Source organism: Ornithorhynchus anatinus, chromosome 6 (genome assembly GCF_004115215.2).
Source record: "Ornithorhynchus anatinus isolate Pmale09 chromosome 6, mOrnAna1.pri.v4, whole genome shotgun sequence".
NCBI classification, from domain to species: Eukaryota; Metazoa; Chordata; class Mammalia; order Monotremata; family Ornithorhynchidae; genus Ornithorhynchus; species Ornithorhynchus anatinus.
The window spans coordinates 21,009,057-21,023,769 of NC_041733.1; the positions used below are offsets into that span (position 1 = coordinate 21,009,057).

The 14,713-nt window shown below is 44.1% G+C and overlaps 1 protein-coding gene across 2 annotated transcripts in view; it reads left to right on the forward strand.

Annotated features, from left to right (window-relative positions):
- Positions 1-14,713, forward strand: part of FAM120C (family with sequence similarity 120C) — a 44,375-nt gene that overhangs the window by 1,598 nt on the left and 28,064 nt on the right. The window lies entirely within an intron of this gene.

The window sequence follows — 14,713 nt, forward strand, 5'->3', positions numbered from 1 at the left end:
AGTGACTTGCCCACAGTCACCCAGCTGACAAGGGGCAGAGCTGGGATTCGAACCCGTGACCCGTCTGACTCCAAAGTCCGGTTGCTTTCCACTGAGATTCTATTTATTGCTACTGTTCTTGTCCGTCCATCTCCCCCGATTAGACTGTTAAGCCAGTCGTTGGGCAGGGACTGTCTCTATTTGTTACCGATTTGTCCATCCCAAGCGCTTAGTACTGTGCTCTGCACAGAGTAAGCGCTCAATAAATACTAGTGAATGAATGAATAGTAATGTGAGTATTTGTTAAGCGCTTACTCTGTGCAGAGCACTCTTCTGAGCGCTGGGGGAGATTCAGGGTAATAGTAATAATGTTGGTATTTGTTAAGCGTTTACAGAGCACTGTTCTAAACCCAGGGGGAAAAACAGGGTAGTAATCATAATAATAGTGGTATTTGTTAAGCGCTTACTATGTGCAGAGCACTGTTCTAAGCCCCAGGGGGGAGATACAGGGTAATAATCATAATAATGGTGGTATTTGTTAAGCACTTACTCTGTGCAGAGCACTGTTCTAAGCGCTGGGGTAGATACAGGGTAATAGTAATAATAATTTTGGTATTTGTTAAGCGCTTACTATATGCAGAGCACTGTTCTAAGCGCAGGGGGAGATACAGGGTTATCGGGGTGTCCCACGTGAGGCTCACAGTCTTTAATAATAATAATGGTGGTATTTGTTAGGCGCCACTTACTCTGTGCAGAGCACTGTTCTAAGCGTGGGAGGAAATACAAGGTCGTCAGGGTGTCCCACGTGGGGCTCACAGTCTTCATCCCCATTTTTACAGATGAGGGAACTGAGGCCCAGAGAAGTGAAGTGACTTACCCACAGTCACCCGGCAGACAAGTGGCAGACCCGGGATTCGAACCCATGACCTCTGACTCCCAAGCCCGGGCTCTTTCCACCGAGCCACGCTGCTTCTCACGTCATGATAATGTGGGTATTTGTTAAGCACTTACTCTGTGCAGACCACTGTTCTAAGCACGGGGGGGAGATACTAGGACATCAGGGTGTCCCATGTGGGGCTCACAGTCTTTAATAATAATAATCATAATGATGATGGTGATGGTATTTGTTAAGCGCTTACTCTGTGCAGAGCACTATTCTAAGTGCTGGAGGAGATACAGGGTAGACAGGTTGTCCTCCGTGAGGCTCCCAGCCTTCATCCCTATTTTCCAGATGAGGTAACTGAGGCACACAGAAATTAAGTGACTTTCCCACAGTCACACAGCTGGCAGGTGGCAGAGCTGGAATGTGAACCCATGACCTCTGACTCCCAAGCCCGGGCTCTTTCCACCGAGCTAAGCTGCTTCTCTAAGACTGGGAGCCCCACGTGGGACAATCCGCTGGACCCCAGCGCTTAGAACAGGCCTTGGCATAGATTAAGAGAAGAGTAGCGGGGCTCGGTGGAGAGAGCCCAGGCTTGGGAGCCAGAGGTCAGGGGTTCAAATCCTGGCTCTGCCACTTGTCAGCTGGGTGGCTTTGGGCAAGTCACTTCACTTCTCTGGGCCTCGGTTACCCCATCTGTAAAATGGGGATGAGGACTGTGAGCACCACATGGGACAACCTGATCACCTTGTACCCTCCCCAACGCTTAAAACAGTGCTTTGCACATTACAAATGCTGTTATCATTATTATTAAACGCTTAAAAAATGCTAACATTATTATTCTCATCAGCTCCCGGCATGTCACCACCCACTGCTTCCACCTCTTCTGTTACCCCAGGCCCACCGTCATTCGTCCACTCCATCGTATTTATTGAGTGCTTACTGCTTGCGGAGCACTGTACTGAGCACCCGGAAAGTATAGTTCAGCAACAGGTAGATACGATCCCTACCCAACCACGGGCTCACAGTCTACAAGGGGGGGAGACAGACAACCAAAGTAATTAAACAGTCCACCCCACTCTTTCACCCATCTTAAGCCCCTGCCTTTTTTTTTTTTTTCACCTTCCCATAGTCTGTTCCACGGCCAGGTAACTATCTTTTACTAAAAGAGATGGAACACTTTATGACCTCAGCGCTAGTTTTTTATTTTTCAGTTGCTTCCCTCCTGCCCCCTAGTACTCTTCTTCCCTGCCCTTTTTATTGTTTGTCCTAGAAAATCTTTTGAAGCCTTAAATGTATTCTCCTTTATTAAAAATCACTAATCCAGAGCATTTTACACAGCTCAGATACCTTGAGAGCAAGTCATATCCATCCGTTACATGGATCTGTTATACGGGTACTCCAACTGACACTATAAACTGCCTCGTCCACACTTTGCCACTCTCACATTTGTTTTTACCGCTGTTTAACAATGATGCGTCCGCTTTTCCCAGGGCCTGAATAGGCGTATTAAAATCGGGATGATTTTCAGTGAACTGTTAGTAATTTTTTTTTTTCAAAGCTTCTTGGATCTCACTGCCCACACTGTCAAATAAATGAACTACCTAGAATAAGTTTAAATTATTTTAGAGTGTATCATACTAGCAGTTGCCTTACATACCTTCCAAGTTTAAATTTGAAAACCTAGAACGGGAAGTTGAATTATTGAACCTGGGAAGCAGTGTGGCCTAGTGGATAAGAGCATGGGCCTGGGAGTCGGAAGGACCTGGGTTCTAATTTTGACTGCCCCTCGTCTGCTGCTGCTTGTCTGCAAGTCACATAATTTCTCTAATGCCTCCATTCTCTCATATGTAAAATGGGGATTCAGACTGTGAGTCCCATGTGGAACAGGGACTGTGTCCAACCCGATTATCTTTACCCCAGTGTTTAGAACAGTGCCTGGAACACAGTAAGTGATTAGCAGACACCATTAAAAAATGAAGAGAATGAGCTCTTGGAGAGAAACTGGTAGTAAAACTGTTCAATGGTGATAGTTTCCAGGCAAGTTTTAAAAAATTATGGGAAGACGGAACTGAGAAAACATTAAGAATAGAGTAGGAATTGCTATTCCAGGCAAAATGAACAGAATAGAAAATTGGCGTGAGCTAGAAGGGAAGGGGGTTGGCAAGGATTTGAATTCAAGGCTCTTGACTCTCCGTTCCATGCTTTTTCCATTAAACTACTCGGCTTTCCTAAAAGTAAAGTAAGAAATGGGAGAAGAAATGGGAGATGAAATTAGCAGAAAGACAGAGACTTGTCCTTTGTAGTCAAAGAACACACCTCTGGTGGCAAAATTCACCCAGGAGTGCACGTATACCTGAAAAGGTCCAGCCCAGCCCTACCATCCCAGCCATGTTGCATGCACCAAAATAATAAAAGCATTTATTAAGCACTTACTATGTGTTGTGTCGTTGGGGTTGATAGGTGATCAGATGGGCACAATCCCTGGCCTATATGGGGTTCGCAATTTATCTTATTCCCTTTTAAAGATAGCTGTCTGAGGCCCAGAGAGTTAAGTGCTAAGTGGGAAGCAGCATAGCCTAGTGGATAAAGCACAGGCCCTGAGAGCCAGAAGACCTGTGTTCTAATCCTGAACACCACTTGCCTGCTCTGTGACCATGGGCAAAGCACTTCTCTGGGCCTCAGTTTCCTCAAGTGCAGAATGGGGATGCGATACCTGTTCTCCCTTCCTACGTATACTGTGAGCCCCATGTGGGACAGGGACTCTATCCAGCCTGAATAACTTGTAACGACCCCACCATGTAAAACAGTGTTTGACACATAATAGGCGCTTAACAAGAACCATTAAAAAAAAAGTGACTTGGCTCGAGGTCAAAAAAAAGGCCAGTGGCAGAGGTGGAATTGGAGCCCAGGTCTCCTGACTCGCAGTCCTGTACTCTTTCCACGAGACCACCCTGCCATGAAAAGACAGTCTTCTGCAGTTTAATCATGTCTGGTGCTTGCAGTGATTGGGACTGCTCTTTGCCTCATCTCCCATTCCCTATGAAGATTTGCTCCAAAAATAAAAGCCGCTGCTTTCCTGATGAGTTACGCTGTGCAATTTTCTCCTTGGCAACTTACTCCCAGTTGTCAGCTGGGATGCAACGTTGTCCGAGACTTTGTTTTATTAAGGTTTATTGAACTTACAATTTATTCTGTGTGATGAAATGTAAAGAGCTTTAGGTCTCTCTCCCCCATTAGCGTATAAACTCCTTGTAGGCAGAGAGTGACTTGTGTTTCTGTTTTACCTTCCCAACCACTTAGTACAGTGCATTACACTCAGCAGGTACTCAATAAATACTGTTTTACTGTTACCACAACTACTGCTTGGGTCTGGGGAATAGCCTGAGTGGAGAGAAGAGGGCTAAGGAAGGAATGTTGCAAGTCACAATAATTTCAAAGGAGGTTGAGGAAATTGGCTGTGAGAATAATGAGAAAGGGGGAGATTGGAAAAGGAAGTGGAAGGAAAAACCTCTTTGGTGTCTGTAGCTCTGAACTGGAAAGAAGGAATTGAGGAAGTGTCAACCGAGAATGTTGCATTTATATCCTGTTGGTAAAATTGTAAGACCATGGAAATGAGTGTAATTTGGTTTGCTTTTCACGAAATTTCTTGCTTGACTGAAATGAAATCGGCTTGGAAGGAATTGAGCTTATCTTTTGATTCCTTCTTGGAAGAATTTGCCACTGATAAGCCATTCCGTAAGGAAATAACACAATGAATGGATCATCTGTATGTACATGATCTCTGCTTTGGCTTTAAAGACGTTTATTTAGTGTGTGTTTAGTAAAGAGCAAATCTAATTTTTTCCCCTCATGAAGGAGCCACAAAGTCAAATTGATGCGGTAGGCATCTTGGAAATGTTTTCATTTGTCAGAAATGGAGAAAATGTTGCTGCTAACCCAGATGTTTTGCTAGAAAAGGACCTTTCGATAGTCCCGCTGGTAGTTAACTTGAGAAAAGCAGTTCGTTTGGGTAAGGGAAAATGAATGGGTATAAGGAATTGAAAATTCAGTACAGTCATATCCTATGATAGAACCAGGTTATGTTATTTCAAAATGTGATTGTATCCTCAATGGTTGTATTTTGTGGTATGTTTTCCCCACAGACTTTTGTGTTGTACATTAGAATCCATTCCAGAACTTCTAATAACCAATATGACCTATTCTGCTGTGACCTTGGGCAAGTCACTTGACTTCTCAGTTCCCTCATCCGTAAAATGGGGGTTAAGACTGTGAGCCCCACTTGGGACATCCGGATTACCGTAGAGCTTAGAACAGTGCTTGGCACATAGTAAGTGCTTAACAAATACCATCATTATTATATTCTGTAATGACAAACATCACTAAACTATCATTTCATTTTCGTAAAGTAGTTCAAAGCAGGTCAGGGAACATGTATCAACTCTGTTATAGTGTACTCTCTGAGCGCTTAGCACAGTGGTCTGCACACAGTAAGCACTCAATGCATATGATCAATATCAGAATATTAAATAAATGTCATAATGTGACTGCATTCTTGCAAAAAGTTGCAAAAGTAAAAGTTCTACTGACTGCGGAAATGCCTTTCCCAACAAAAAATTTGTTCAATTTAGATTTGACAGCAGACTAGTTCTTTTCTACTTGAATCACCTTGTGCCAGGCTAACTCCTTATGAATACCTCTACCTATCTTTAAACTCATTAGGGTCTTCTTGAGTGAATAGTTAACAAAGTTATCCACCTTCTTGAAAATTGATGAAGACATTTCAATCCCAAAGTTTTGGCTGGTGGTGGAGAAGCCATGATTTCATCTGTTCTGGCATCTTGCAGTGATTCATTGGCTTGTCGAAGTTCAACGAGGTCTTCATTGGATTCCTGTGAATGAGATCCAATTAACTCATTGACATTGCCATTATCCCTTTCTAAATTAAATTGCTTCAGTTCAATAACATTTTTTTTTCTTTGATTATCTGCTCAAGGATATCTGCCCAGCTCTCCAATGCCTAGAAAACCTAAAACATCTGCATGGATGGAGCTTCCTCTAACATCCTTTCACTGTGGATTTTTAATTTCAACCCAGGGTGAAATTAACCTATCCCCCGCCATGATTACTGCATCAGCCTCCTTGCTGACCTTCCAGTCTCCTGTGTCTCCCCACCTCAGTCCGTACTTCAGATCATTTTTCTACAAAACTGCTCAGTCCACGTTTCCCCTCTCCTCAAGAACCTCCAGTGGTTGCCCATCCACCTCTGCATCAAACAAAACTCAAAGCTGCATCAGACCAAAAAGGATAATTCCAAGGATGTGGGCTTCGGAAATGGGGAAGATGACAGTGGTGGTGGTCAGCTGTGAAGAGAAAGTTAGGTGGACATAGAATTTGAGAGGGAAGATTGAGAAATTCCATTTTAAATCTGTTGAATTTAAGGTGCCGGCAGGATGACTTGGTAGGTATGTCGTGGAGGCAGGCAGAATTATGAGGTTACAGACGAGAGTGAGTGGTTGGGGCCAAGTGAGGTTGATTTAGGAGTTAATCAGTTGTATTTACTGAGTGGTTACTTTGTACGGAACACAGATTTTTGGGGACAGGCATTGCCAGGGTGTCGGCTAAAACCCTGAGGTTCATCTGTAAAAATTTTGAAGCAGGGATTTTTGGGGGGAAAAGGAACTTCACATGATTTTTCTGGCTTTGACTGTTTACTGGAGCCTCAAATGAAGCCGCTTTAGGGTTGTCATGGTGCTTTTAATTTTCCCGAGGACTAGTTCAAAGGCAGTGCCTCCCTTGGTCACTGACAACAGATACTCTAAAATTTGGGAATTGGGAACAAACGTTCATATCGTTATTCTTTGGAATTATCTCTTCAAAGTAGAAAGACCAAATATAAGATGATTCTTCTATGCGAGTTACTGTTTGAAGGCTATAATAATCTGAGCTTGTATTTTGCTGCCTTGCTTACATTTTAAACTAATTTACTTTATCCTGGGAACTACTGCAAAAATGCTGGCAGACAGAATAGCTGTTAAGAGTTTTGCAGCAGTTTAACAGTTCGTTAAAGAGGTAGCTCCTGAATTTCTGGGAAGGATGTTCGGGGACTCTTTGTACAGAACCATTATTAATGCCCAAGCAAGAATGTTTTTGAAGCAAAAAACATGCTGGGTAGGGACTATGTGTCTACTTCTATGTGGTGCTTGGCACATTAGAACCGAATGATAATCATAATATCCTAAGATGAGTTAGTATTTTGAGCTTTCAGTGTTTCCTTCTACAGCTTTTGAATATAAAACTTAGCAGAATTTGTTCTTTTTCATTTATTTATTGAGAACTTGCCAGGTTATGGCCATGGACTGAATATGGGGTTTGAAAGAGAGGGAGGAGTCAAGGATAACGCCAGGGATAGGAGCTTGGGGAATGGGAAGGTTGATGGTGATGTTGACAACTGTGATGGGAAAATTAGGTAGAGAGAGAATTTGGGAGGGTAGATGAAAAGTTCACTTTTAAATCTGTTGAGTTTAAGGTACCGGCGGGATGTCTCTGTAGGTGTGTCTTGGAGGCAGGAGGAGATGTGAGATTACAGAGGAGAGTGGTTGGGGCCAGTGAGGTAAATTTGGGAGTCAGTTAATGATATTTACTGAGTGCTTCCTTTTTGCAGAGCACTGTAGTGAGCACTTGGAAGAGTACAAATGAGTTGGTTACCACGATCCCTGCCCTTGAAGACCTGATTTTCTAGTAGACTGGTCTGTGAAGTTTGTATTTGAAGCTATGGAAGCGAATGACCTCCCCGAGGGAGTGAATGCAAATTGAAAAGAAAAAGGACACAGAACTGAGCCTTGAGGGACACCCACTGCTAAGAAGTGAGAGACAGAGAAGGAGCCAGTGAAGGATCCTGAGAAGGAGTGGACACGGAGGAAGGAGGTTAGCCAGGAAAGAACTGTCAAAGGCAGCTGAGGGGTTGAGAGGGCAAAAGACTGAATAGTATCTTTTAGATTTGGCAAGAAGGTGGTAACTGGGGACCTTGACAGAGAGCAGTCTCTTGGAATGAAGGGGGAGAAAGATAGAGGGTCAAGGTGGGAATTGGAGGAGAGAAAGAAGAGGCAGCGAGTGTATACCAGATTTTTTAAAAATGGTATTAAGTGCTTACTGTTCGAGGAGTTGGGACAGGACTGGGAGGAGGGAGTTGTTGTGATAGTTGGATGGTCCAGTGGAGTCTAGAGAAAGTGCTTTTAGCATAAAGGAGACATAGACATGTTTAAACACAGAGAGGAGGACCCGTCAAAGAGTGAGTGGTTGAAGGTGGCAGTCGGGGAAGGCTGAAAAGAAGGTGCAATATTTTTTTTAAGGCAAGAAGCATTAGGGCCAGGTGGAGCAGGTTGATTTAGAAACAGGTGGGAGATCCAAGAGGTAGCTAAGGGCGAAGAGCTTGAATAATGGGTAGGAGGAAGCTGGGGACATGAGGGAGAGTTTGGGGAGCTCATGCCTGATGGTTTTGATTTTGTCAATGAAGTGATTAACTAACAAGGCCATAAGGGGTCCTGGGGGCGTTCAGAGCAGAGTTTAAAGATAGGCAACCATTGGTGGGGACGGATGGAATGGGATTTGAGAAAGGTAAAGTAGTGTTGTTGAGCAGAGTTATGGCAAGTGAGAATGAATTCTGGATGGTTGAAGTTTGCATGTTACCTAGATTTCCACCAACAATCAGTCGTATTTATTGAGTGCTTTCTGTTTGCAGAGCACTGCTAGGTGCTTGGGGGAGTACAGAATAACAGAGTTGATGGACACGTTCCCTGCCCACAGTGAGCTTACTGTCTTGCATCTTAGAATCTACAGTCCATGACAGGAGTGCAGGAATTGAAGAGGCAGAGTGTAGAAATGACCACAACCAGGGGGCTGGTGGTGCAACCTGTGAACGGAAGGACGGGGGAGGAGAGGGTCGAGTTCCTTGGAGAGAGTGAGGTCGAAAGTGTGGATTTGTGCATAACAGTTACAGAAGTTAGGAAGGGAATTTAGGGAGCATGATGACTTGGCATAAGTGGAAGAGATCAGAAGTCTCTGAGGGAGGAATGGACCGTTTTGGGGGAGGGTCGTGTGGAAGAGAAGGCAGGTTAGGAGATTGTGGTCAGAGAGTGGGATTTTAGATAGAGATGGCACAGTTAGACTGTGCTTGGAGAGGAAGCGGGCAACTGGAAGGTTATCGGAGCATCTACATGGATGTTGAAATTTCCAAAGATCAGTAAGGGGAGGAGAAGGAGGGTGATAAAGGGTGTCAGAGTTGCTGGGAAAATTGGAAGTGGGGTCAGGGTGGGCGGTAGATGATGGCAATTAGTAACTCCTCATCCTCCCATCCAAACCCTAGACACTGGGTCGAGCTGGGGCCTGGAAATCAGGAGGACCTGGGTTCTAATCCCTGCCGCACCACTTGTCTGCTGTGTGACCCTGGGCAAGTCACATTTAACTTCTCTGTGCTGCAGTTACCTCCTCTAAGACTAAGCCCAATGTGGAAAATGGACTGTGTCAAACCTCAAAAGCTTCTATCTACCCCGTGGCTTAGTACGGTGCCTGGCAAATACTAAGCGTTTAACAAATGCCATAAAAAGGTCCTTCCCATCTTTCCCGTCACTGTAGGCAGTGCCACTATCCTCCCTGTTTGACAAGCCCATAATCTTGGCCTTATCCTTGATTTATCTCTCTCATTCAACCCAAATATTCAATCTGTCACCAAATCCCATTGATTCTACCTTCACATCTCTAAAATCTGCCTTTTCCTCTCCATCCAAACTGCTACCACGCTGATCCAAGCATTTATCACACCCCCTCCTTGACTACCGCATCAGCCTCCTTGCTGACTTCCCTGCCTTCTGTTTCTCCCCAGTCCAGTTTTTTCTTGGCTCTGCTGCTCCGATCGTTTTTCTGAAAAACTGTTCAGTCCACATCTCCTCACTCCTCAAAAACCACCCATGGTTGCCCATCCACTTCCACATCACACAGAAACTCTTTACCACCGGCTTTAAAAAGACTCAATCATCCCGCCCCCTCCTATCGTATCTTGCTGATTTCCTACTACAGCCAGCACTCTCTGCTCCTCTAATGCCAACCTACTCGCTGTCTCGAGCTCGTCCATCTCACCACCGACCCCTTGCCCAAGTCCTCCCTGTAGCCTGGGACTCCTTCCCCTTTCCTGTACGACAGACCACCACACCCCCCCACCTTCAAAGCCTCATTAAAATCACATCTCCTCCGAGATGTCTTCCCTACCTAAATGCTCATTTCCTCTACTCCCTTTCCTTTCTGTGTCATCTATACATTTAGATCTGTACCCTTTAAACACTTGATAATAATGATGATGATGATATTTGTTAAGCGCTGTGTGCCAAGCACTATTGTAAGCGCTGGGGTAGTTACAAGGGTATCGGGTGGTCCCACGTGGGGCTGACCATCTCAATCCCCATATAACAGATGAGGTAACTGAGGCACAGAGAAGTTAAACGACTTGCCCAAAGTCACACAGCTGACAAGTGGCAGAGCCGGAATTAATAATAATAATAATGTTGGTATTTGTTAAGCGCTTACTATGTGCCGAGCACTGTTCTAAGCGCTGGGGTATACATAGGGGAATCAGGTTGTCCCACATGGGGCTCACAGTCTTAATCCCCATTTTACAGATGAAGGAACTGAGGCACAGAGAAGTTAAGTGACTTGCCCACAGTCACACAGCCGACAAGTGGCAGAGCTGGGATTCGAACCCACGACCTCTAACTCCCAAGCCCGGACTCTTACCACTAAGCCATGCTACTACTTAGTACATCTCAGAGTATATCGAGTGCCCCACACATGGACCCTAAGCCTTTTTGGCCTTTTCAGCCGGGCATTATTATGATTTTCTTAATGGTATTTGTGAAGCACTTACTACGTGCCACGCACTCTACTAAACACTAGGGTAGATACAAACTAATTAGGTTGGACGCAGTCCATGGATCTCAGAGTCTTCATCCCTGTTTTACAGATAAGGTAGCTGAGGCACAGAGGAGTTAAGTGACTTATTACTGTCATCCACTTTAGAACCATCAAAACCGAGGAAGGTGAATTTTGCATTTTTGTTATGGTCTTGGACCTCGTATTGGGACCTTTTTTGGGCGCTGGAGGTGGAAAATCTCTACCCTAAAAAGACCCTGAGTAAATGGTACACTATTTCAAGAACTTAGTTTTGCTGTTTCAGAAAACTAATAAATAAAGCCACTGAGAGGCATTCTCAGAGCCAGCAGTTTTAGGGTGAGATTGATTACCCGGTATCTACCCCAGCGCTTAGAACAGTGCTCTGCACGTAGTAAGCGCTTACAAATACCAACATTATTATTATTATTATTATTATTATTATTAATAAATGGTGTGTGTCTCTAGATGTCAACCAGGGCTCTCTACTTGATAGAAGTGTTCCTTAGAAATGGAAGTGGAAGGCAGGGCGGGGCTCACGGAGGTACACACCCCTTACAGAGATTAGAGGGGGAAAGGGTTTTCTCTCCTTTTCCAGCTTTGAAAGGATTGGAGAATCATTTGGTGAAGATGGAGAAAGATTGAGACTCAGCAGAATCAGGTTGGTTCCAAAATTCTTCCTGCAAATCCCAGAAAAAGAACATATGAGTGGTGGCAGGGTGGGTGGGAGGAGGTTTGAGGAGCAGAAGGCTCTTTATTTGCCTGATGCTGCTCTCCTACCTGGCTTGGGGGCAGATACTTGGCTCAGAGGCAGTTAGAGCAGCAAGATGGAAGGAAAGACTCTTCCTAAAGTTGCCCACGGGCCTATGAAGACCAGACTGGCATTGATACAGGGACGACAGAGAGCATCATCGTCCACTGATCAAAATTATCTAATCTCCCATCATTTTGTTAGGATTGGACAGTTAGTGTGAAAGGGGATTTTTGAGTTCACAATTTCTGTGGTATTCATCCACAAGCTCTTAGTACACCAGAGCACCAGAGCCAGCTCAATAAATACCATTGATGGATGAAATTTCTCCTCCGTGATACCTCTGTCCATCACCAATGTCTTTGGCTGAGAAAGTGAAGTTTTCTTTTGCTCTGCTAAAATGCATTTCCAAACGGTGCTGGAGTGAGGCAGTTTAAATCATTAATCTTTGAGGAGGAAGAGGACTGGTTGTCCACATTTGGCTTAGAGTGTAAGTGAAAGGGGGGGAGGTGTGAGCTTTGAGATCTTCCCTCAGTGATCTCTGGAAAGATGCTATTTGAAGTCAGTTGAAATGCTTTATTGACTGTGTTCTGCTGGGGTTGAAACTCTCAGGAGGGCACCCTGCCGGGAAAGGAATTGTGTGTTAATTAAAATCCTTTCATGGCTTTTAAGGACAAACCAAAAAGGGCCTTGGGCTCTAAATTTACCTTCCTTTGGTTCATCGCTCCTAGCTAAAAAGTGGATCATAGAATTTTCTCCACTCTATAAATTGATAATTAAGAATTAGAATAGTTTAGAGGGTGTCTGAGAATTTCAGACTCTTTTTTTGCTCTTTAAAGCTCATTTGTGTTTCTCCTTATTCATTTATGTTCACTGATGTAAAAATGCTACCGAACTTTTACCCTTATGGATGAATGGATTTTGAGGTTGGAAACCTGGTTGACCCACTTTGCTTGGGGAGTCTTTTTCCTAGCCCTGAAACTGGGGTAGAAGAAGCCAGTAAATTAATTAGCGTGGCTTAGTGGAAAGAGCTTGGGCCTGGGAGTTATAGGTGGTGGGTTCTGATCCCAGCTACGCTACTTATCAGCTGTGTGACTTTGGGCAACTTCTCTGTGCCTCAGGTACCTCATCCGTAAAATGGGGATTAAGACTGTGAGCCCCACGTGGGACAACCTAATCACCTTGTACCTACCCCAGTGCTTAGAACAGTGCTTAGAACAGTGCTTGGCACATAGTAAGCGCTTTACAAATACCATCATAAGACAAGCAGCATGACTTAGTGGAAAGAGCACGGGCTTGGGAGTCGGAGGTCGTGGGTTCTAATTCCGGCTCGGCCACTTGTCTGCTGTGTGACCTTGGGCAAGCCACTTCACGTCTCTGTGCCTCAATTAGCTCATCTGCAAAATGGGGATTAAGACTGTGAGCCCTGGTGGGACAACCTGATGACCTTGTATCTACCGCAGCGTTTAGAACAGTGCTAGGCACATAGTAGCACTTACAAGTACCATCATCATCATTATTATTATTGTCATTATTATTATTGTTGTTGTTCTTAATGTTGTCGAGGGCCCCCTAGTGGATATGCTGTGATAGCTGGGGCTAGAGAAGATGATTCTGGGTTTGTGATTTATTTACGGTAGCTGACATCAGTCATTGCCATCTTGTCTCTCTACATCTAACTGCTCAGCCTTAGTCAGGCGAAGTAGGTAGAATACACCTGGAATACATTATGTGTAAAAATGCTCCCTCCATCAAGCTACAGAGTCCCATTTAAGAAGTATCGTTTAGGTCCCGTTAATCATGAAATCATGGACTAACACAGCTTTCTATTTTTTTCTTTTGACACCTCAGTTCTTAACAGACGCTTCAGTGATCCTCAAACCTTCCAAACTGAGAGTCGACAAAGGCTCTTCCAGGCTACGCGCCGGGATGGAAGAGGAGAGCTAGGCCTTGGAGATGCTCATCATTTTTAGAATGGGAGTGTGGCCTGCCTAAAAATAGCCTCAGAAAGGGCCAAGACTGCCGGCGACACCCCCTTCCTGGTAGTGACTGAGAAAAATAGCAGTGGTGGAAGCTATGGAACACCCTGAGACTCTGCCACTTGTCTGCAGTGTGACCTTGGGCAAGTCACTTAACTTTTGTGCCTCAGTTACCTCATCTGTAAAAATGGGGATTAAAAACTGTGAACCCCATGTGGGACAATCTGATTATCCTGTATCTACCCCAGCGCTTAGAACAGTGCTCTGCACATAGTAAGTGCTTAACAAATACCATAATTATTATTATCATCAGTCAATTGTTCACTGGTATCTACTGAGCGCTTACTGTGTGCAGAGCAATGTGCTAAGAAAAACCCATATATTCCAAAGGAAAAAATCAAGGTTGCTCATGGGGATGTGCAAACAGCAGAGGGAGGCAAAGAGATGAAAAGGAAGTAAATAACTTAAGACCAAAATAATATGGAATTGTAGAGGCAGAGAGCATCCTGAAAGGGCTGTTTTGCGTGAAACCTCCCCATAATTTTAAGTTTGAATCTGTTGGGGAAGGCATCATCTTGCCCTCATCTTTTTTGCTGCCTCTGCAGGGTATTTGCAACTGCTTCATCACCTAATTGAATTTCTTTGAAAATATTTATTTTTGGACTGGAAATTCACAGTAATAAACCGTGCCTGTCAACTTCATTGTCTGTAGTTATGGGTTAGAATCTCCATAGTCCAATATGTCTTAGTGTGCCTGATATGTCTAGTATTTCAAGATGCTTCTTGTAAGAGGTCTAGTATGGGAAAAAAATAAAAAAAATATTGCTTAGATTTTTTATGGTATTTAATAATAATAATGTTGGTATTTGTTAAGCGCTTACTATGTGCAGAGTACTGTTCTAAGCGCTGGGATAGATACAGAGAAATCAGGTTGTCCCACGTGAGGCTCACAGTTAATCTCCATTTTACAGATGAGGGAACTGAGGCTCAGAGAAGTTAAGTGACTTGCCACAGTCACACAGCTGACAAGTGCTTACTGTGTGGCAGACACTATACTAAGCACTGGAATAGATAATAATAACTGTGGTATTTCTTCCTGGCTCTGCCAGTTGTCAGCTGTGTGACTGTGGGCAAGTCACTTAACTTGTCTGTGCCTCAGTTACCTCATTTGTAAAATGGGGATTA